We start from the raw sequence: 8,005 nt of genomic DNA, 5'->3' as shown, positions 1-8,005 counted from the left end.
CTTGTGCATTCACTTCATAGATGGCCTAGATGCCAAAAATTAAGCTATTTGTTCTGAAACCATCTCCGAAGTATAAAGAAATTGCAGAACATGAATTGTGATATTTCTCCCCATTTATGTGTTGGCTGCAAGTCTCTGTCCTCAGCCATGGGTTACTCTGCCCCTTGGGAGTCATTGGTAATATTAGGAGGCATTTTTGGTTGTCACTACCAGGGTGCGGTGCTCCTGACATCTAGTTGGTAGAGGCTAGGAATGCTGCTAAACATCCTACAAACTACAACACAGCACCCCACAACAAAGCACCCCATATGATCTGGCCAAAACGTTAGAAACCCTGTCATGGATTAGTTGAAGAAACCCTTGACCTGATGTAAAGACAGAAGACGTGGATTCAAGTCCGGCCCTGCCACTTCAAGGTGAGTAACCTGGGCAAGTTGTTTGACCTTTCTTGAGCCTCGGTCGTCTCATCTGTAAAATGGATATGTGGTCCCTCCTTGCTTATTTCACAGGGCTGCGACAGACCCCTCTGAGAGAATGAATGGGCATGAAAGGCCTCTGTATATGGCACTGTGGTATATACCACTATGTGAGGCCTGAGGACAGAAGCAGTGGAAAGATGCTTTGTCATCTTTATGACGATTAGGAGGCCAGGACATTAGTACCTACACAGAAAAGTATTGTCAGGTTGCAGCAGAATCCCTTGGAGGTTAAAACACAGACTCCTGAGCCCCACCCCCAGAGTTTCTAGTTCAGTGTTTGGGGGTGGGCCCCATAATTTGGATTTCTCACCAGTTCCCGGTGATGCTGATAATGCTGCTCCCAACACAGAATTTTGAGAACTATGGTCTTGAGATCCAAACTTTCCTTCTATCAACAGAGGGTAGCAGAGAGCAGCAAATATGCAGTCCATCACCAAGGAAGCAAGTCAGAGGCTGGATGAAATCCTCATCAAACCCCCCAACATTTCAATCTAACAAATAGCAGAAGAGAGAGCTGAAATCATGAATTATTTAGATTTATATTCTCTGTGTGACCTTGGCGACTACTCATTTAACTTCTGCTGAATGGCTATCTATAAAATGGGGGAGTGACGATTAATGTTTGCTGAGAATTAGAACTTCCCATGAAAATTTAAATGTGTAGGTAATAAATTATTCTGGGAATTTCTTATTCTTAGGACTTTTTATAAATGTCTGCATTTTAAACACTTCTGGCTCACTCATAAATATGATTGCCCTCATTGAATTTTCAATTGTTTAACAGTTTAGAGGCAGTACTCTCCCTCTCTCTTTTAAAGTCTACCAACAGACCATTAAGTAATCATACTTAGTGGCCTCTATTTAAAAAATATTTTTTATTGGTTTCAGAGAGGAAGGGAGAGGGAGAGAGAGATAGAAACCTCAATGATGAGAGATAATTATTGATTGGCTGCCTCCTGCATGCCCCTTGCTGGGGATCGAGCCCACAACCCAGGTCTATGCCCCAACCGGGAATCAAACAGAGACCTCCTGGTTCATAGTTCAACCACTGAGCCACACCGGCCGGGCTAGAGGCAGTACTCTCAATGCACTCATTGCATCTGGAATGTATAATAATTCCAAAAGTTAGTGACAAGCTAAGGATAGATGAAAAGATAGTCATCCAGGGGTGACTACCTTCTGATGGGGCTCCTGGTTGGGGAACCATCCTTTAAGAATTTTTTTTAAACAATGGTCTCACAGATGCTGGAACCGGTACCCTAAAAATTCAGAGGTCGGTTCCCAGGACTCACCTCTTGCAGACTGATCTTCATCCTTCAACCATCCTTGACTGAGCATCAGTATGGCCCAGAGAGGTGGTCTGGAGAGGACACAAGCAATGAACAAGAGAAAAGGACTCTGCTTGGAGCTTGGGTTCCAGATGTTAGTGCAGTGGGAGCACCAACCTCTGGCCTGCAGCCCCATCCTGGCCGACCCCACTGACCTCAGCCTCATCGGCAGAAGCAATTCCTCTGCTATTTATAACCGAACCGCCGTTCCTTTTGTCCTTGAAATTCTGGAATAAAATTTGCTTTGGAGAGCTTCCAGAGGCTTTGGGAGAATTTGGGTGCCTTAATGGTATTTTAGTATTAACCACTTTTAATTCTCTGTATAATTTTCCCATAGATACCATCATGTCACCTCACTAATCAAAATTTCTCTCATTTACAATGCAACTCTCACTGTAAATTGCATTGTACAGGTTTTAATGATGAAAATTAAATATTAAGACTAGCGTAGTGAGTCCTTAATTTTAAGGTGTTTATTAGAATAAATTTCTTTAGTATATTTTTTATATTAAAAAAAGATTAACTGCTAAATGAGAATGTGGCAGGAGGATTTTGTGGCTGTGGATAGTTTAAAATTTTTGTTTTTGGAATTAAGTAGAGGAGGTAGTTAGGACGTAAGCCAGGCATCTTCCCTTTAAGCACTGGAATCTCCTCATCTATAAAATGGAGGGAAGGAGAAGAAGAGGGAAACTAGACTGGAAGAACTCTAAAGTCTCTTTGAGTTCTAATGCTTGTGCAAAATGGGGAGGATACTACCCAATTTCCTTACAGTGATGTCGGGAGGATTGTGTCCTAAATTCACAGTTGGCAATACAGTGTATGGGCCAGATCTGACTCTCTGCCTGTTCTTCTACGCTCTATGAGCAAAATTTGGCATATCTTTAACAATCTTTAATAATAAAAGCATAATATGCTAATTAGACCGAATGTCCTTCTGGGCGAAGCCAGGGCTGTGAGGGAAGCCAGTGCTGGTAACCAGGGGAAGGAAGACCTACTCTTGCACAAATTTCATGCATTGGGCCTCTAGTCTATATACACTGAGTGACCAGATTATTATGACCACCGAGTGACCAGATTATTATGACCACCCATCAGTACTTCGTTGGGCCACCTTTTTCCTTCAATACTGTGACGATTCTTCTTGGCATTGACTCCATGAGATGTTGAAAGGTGATGCGAGGAATCTGCCACCATGCCTGATGAATAGCACTGTCCAGTTCTGTGAGATTTAATGGTTGTGGAACCAGCTGCTTGATGGCTCTTTTAATTTGTCCCACAAATGCTCAATTGGATTGAGATCTGGTGATTGTGGAGGCCACCTAAGCAAGGTAAAGTCTCCCTCATGTTCTTGAAAGCACTCCTGCACAATACAAGCACTGTGGCATGGCGCATTGTCTTGTTGGAAGAAGCCATCTTCATTGGGATACGCCATCAACATGATAGGATGAAGTTGATCAGCAACGATACTTAGGTATGTTGTGCTATTCAGACATTGTTCCACACAAATTAAAGGGCCCAAATCATGCCAGGAAAACATACCCCAAACCATAACACTGCCCCCACCAGCTTAAAGGGTTGTACTCATGCATGTGGGGTGCATGCTTTCATGCTGTTTCCACCAAATTCTCACTCTGCCATCTGCATGATGCAACTGGAAACATGATTCATCGGACCACATGACTTTTTTCCAATGCTCGACTGTCCAATCCTTGTGTTCCTGTGCGAATTGGAGACATTTTATCTTGGTAACTGCAGACAGCAAAGGTGTTTGAACAGGCCTTCGGCTTCCATATCCCATATGATGCAGTGTACGGCTAATTTGCCTATAAACATCAGGTGGTCATAATAATCTGGCCACTCAGTGTATATAAAAGGCTAAGAAACCATCCAACCGTCTGACCGGTTGCTATGACATGCAATGACCACCAGGGGGCAGATGCTCAATTTAGGACTGCTGAGCTACAGTGACTTGGCAGCGGCGGTTCTTGGGTGACGCACCCCAGAACCAGAGAGGAGGGAGCCCGATTTCAGGGTGCATTACCCGAGAACCACCCTCTCACAATCTGGGACCCCTCAGGGGATGTCAGATAGCTGGTGTCCCATGTTATTTCAGAACCCTAAAGAGAACAATGGGAGCAAAAAGAAGGAAGCAAAATCCCCAGTGTGGTCCAGTCAGAAATTACTTCTGGTATTTCATTGATGCACAAGAACAATGGGCAGAGCTGGCTTAAAACCTTCCACTGAAGAAGTTACAGGCACGGGGTGTGACTACCCACCATGACCTGCCCAGTTAGGAATTTACGATCAGATCACCCTGTGAGGTTGCTTTCCATAGAACCCTTTTTTCCCCCCACATTTTCAAAAATAATTTGAAGCAATTGTAAATATTTGGGGGTAGTACCCACAGGCCTATATTAGTTTCTGTAGTTTTTAGTTTCCCCTAAATTAGTGTTTGGAGTTATTCCTTCAAAAGAAATTAAATAATGGATCAAGCATTTGGAGAACCTACTATGTGCTTGGCACTGTTCCAGGCATTTGGAATATTTGTCCCTCTCTACTGGCCTCTTCCTCTCAGAAGTCACCAGGCCTAGAGTTCAGAAACAGCATCTGGTTCCATTATGGCCACAGGCAAGTCACTTTTCCTCCCGGGATCTCTCAACTCTCGAATCCCATGATTTAATACTGTAACTGCACCTCGGCATTCCTTATGCTCACAGGGTGGACCCCACAGTGCAATCCATTGGCATAAACAAGTCCATATGGAGAGTGTACATACCTAAATGGCTGACCTACTAAAAACGTTTTCCAAAAGGTCCTTTACACCTCCGCCCCCCACCCCAGCCCAGTCCAGTCCAGGATACAGACTTTCCTCATGGCATTTCCAATTTGCAAGGGAATCTTGATAATTTTTGGTAATGAGCGATGAGTAGAAAGTTATATGTCCTAATTCTAGTCTCATCAACAGCAGCAACGTCTGTTTATTCACTACCAGCTGTTTTAGGCGCTGTGAACAGTTAAAAACAAAATGAAGCCCTAGCCTGCCGGGAGCCGGTCCATCCTTGCTGCTTGACACAGTCGCTGCAGAGAAAAAACGTCTGCACAGCATATGTTTCAAGGGACCTGGCGTATATAGCATACTGTTCTTAATACGTTTGCTCCCCTTAGCGCTATGTGTTTTAACCAAGGTCACCTCTCCGAGAAAGGTTGTTTCCCCAGGTAGGGATTTTCCCCTGAAGTTAGGGAGGAGATAAAACCCCTTAACTAAGTGCCAGGCGGGTAGTTAATCACTTTAAATAAGAACAATCACGCTTAAGCTACATAATCTTTACTCCCTGGAATGGAGATAAGAAACACCCTAACCTTTGTAATAGAAATTGACAGGATTAAAATCGGCTGGTATAAATACGGATGTAACAAGACAATAATCATCACATCCTCATCAGATCCTCATCAGATCCTCATCACATCATCATCAGATCCTAACCAGAACCTAGCCAGAGAACATGGCAAAAGATCCTGGACAGTACCTGGCTACAGAACTTCACTGGAGAACCTAGACAGAACATGGCAAAAGAACCTGGGTAGAACCTGGCTAAAGAACCTGGTGACTGAACCTGGCTGGAGAACATGGAGAACCTGGCTGGAGAACCTAGCGAGAGAACATGGCACCAGAACTTGGTTGGAGATCCTGACCAGAACTTCGCTGGAGATCCTAGCCAGAACTTCGCTGGAGATCCTGGAGGGAGAACATCGCCATGATGATCAACTGAACGCTGCCTCTGTGTCATTCATTCTTCGCCGACTCCGTCCACACCTTTGGGGATCCCTGGACCCGTTGGGGTTGGACCCCAACAATTGGCGCCCGAACAGGGACCCTTAGGTAAGCCCCACTCTCGGGACAGATAGGACTCCACCGTAGAAAGAGGGTGGATAGTCTTCGCCGACTCTGTCCACACCTTTGGGAACCCCTGAAACAGGATTCCCCTAGGTAAGCCCCCACCCCCATTGAGAACCCCCACACTCAGGACGGATAGGACTCCACCAGGGTGCTGCAGCCCCCCTATAGAGGATAAGTAGGGTAAGAAGGTGGATAGTACAGAACTTAGATTGAGAAGATGTGCCATACTGAGTCCAAAGAAAGAAGACTCTGTATTGATCTTTAGATTAAGAAGATGTGCCATACTGAGTCTAAAGAAAAAAGACTCTGTATTGATCTTTTAACACATATGCTTGCTAGCAGAGGAGTTAAGGTTACTCCCAGTCAGACGGAATGTTTTATACAAGAAGTATGTCCATGCTTTTCTGAGGAAGGAAAGGTGCCGGAAAGGTAAATGTAGATGCATGGGAGAAGGTAGGCCCAAGGAGCCTTATCCTTAACCCCACTGCAGCCTTTCCACCCCGGAAAAGTGCAGGATTGAAAAGCTCTCCCTGGGGTGATAGATCAGGACTCAGGTAATAGCGGAAAGCGCCAATCCTACTCTTAAAATGGATACAAGAGAGCATTTGGGGTTTTTCTTTTTAATGCCTGCCTTGGATTGAGTAAATGCATTACATGCATCACCACAATGGACCCAGAGAAGCTCCTTGTCTCATCGTTCCAAAGACTTAGAGTTGCCCCGATGACAGAAAAGCGGAAAAAAGAAGAAAAGGAAGGCTATGCAAGGGACTGAGGTGCCAACATGGGGTCAGCTGAAGAAGTTAACCACTGAGGCCCAACAGATGGTAGAAAAGTAAGAAGTGGAAGCTACTCCCTCAGCCAAGTCCGAGGACTCTTGCGCTATCATTTAAAAAATAAAAAAGGGGGAATTTGCCGGGAGCCGGTCCATCCTTGCTGCTTGACACAGTCGCTGCAGAGAAGAAACGTCTGCACAGCATATGTTTCAAGGGACCTGGCGTATATAGCATACTGTTCTTAATACGTTTGCTCCCCTTAGCGCTATGTGTTTTAACCAAGGTCACCTCTCCGAGAAAGGTTGTTTCCCCAGGTAGGGATTTTCCCCTGAAGTTAGGGAGGAGATAAAACCCCTTAACTAAGTGCCAGGCGGGTAGTTAATCACTTTAAATAAGAACAATCACGCTTAAGCTACATAATCTTTACTCCCTGGAATGGAGATAAGAAACACCCTAACCTTTGTAATAGAAATTGACAGGATTAAAATCGGCTGGTATAAATACGGATGTAACAAGACAATAATCATCACATCCTCATCAGATCCTCATCAGATCCTCATCACATCATCATCAGATCCTAACCAGAACCTAGCCAGAGAACATGGCAAAAGATCCTGGACAGTACCTGGCTACAGAACTTCACTGGAGAACCTAGACAGAACATGGCAAAAGAACCTGGGTAGAACCTGGTGACTGAACCTGGCTGGAGAACATGGAGAACCTGGCTGGAGAACCTAGCGAGAGAACATGGCACCAGAACTTGGTTGGAGATCCTGACCAGAACTTCGCTGGAGATCCTAGCCAGAACTTCGCTGGAGATCCTGGAGGGAGAACATCGCCATGATGATCAACTGAACGCTGCCTCTGTGTCATTCCTTCTTCGCCGACTCCGTCCACACCTTTGGGGATCCCTGGACCCATTGGGGTTGGACCCCAACACTAGCCGGTTTAGCCCAGTGGATAGAGCGTCGGCCTGTGAACTGAAAGGTCCCAGGTTCGATTCTGGTCAAGGGCACATGCCCGGGATGTGGGCTCGATCCCCAGTGGGGGACTCGCAGGAGGCAGCCGATCCATGATTCTCTCTCATCATGGATGTTTCTATCTCTCTCTCCCTCTTCCTTCTTTCTGAAATCAATAAAGAAATATATTTAAAAAATGAAAATGCCTGCGGTTTACAGTCAGAAGGCAAGGACGACGTTGCGTGTCAGCAGGGCACAGCAGGGCAATTACTAGTCCTCCGACTCCGGCAAAGCCCGAGTCCATTCAACCGGCCGCAGCTGTCTCCCTCGGGCTTCAGACTCCGCCCACGGCCCCGCCTTCGGGCTCTGGCCCCGCCTTCGGGCTCTGGCCCCGCCCACTCCCTTGACGTCAAATTTCCAGGCCGCGCCGCATGGACCTGGCCAATCGGAGGCCGCAGAAGCTGCTGGGGCTCCCTTAAGCCCCGCCCCGTGAGTCGACGCGCCGCGACAGCGATGGGGCCCGGAGGGTTCGCGGCTCGAGCGGGTGTGGAAGCTGCTGGGCCTCAGG

The sequence above is a fragment of the Myotis lucifugus genome, unplaced genomic scaffold (assembly GCF_000147115.1).
Source record: "Myotis lucifugus unplaced genomic scaffold, Myoluc2.0 scaffold_52, whole genome shotgun sequence".
Lineage (NCBI taxonomy): Eukaryota > Metazoa > Chordata > Mammalia > Chiroptera > Vespertilionidae > Myotis > Myotis lucifugus.
Note: the sequence above shows the minus strand (reverse complement) of the source record.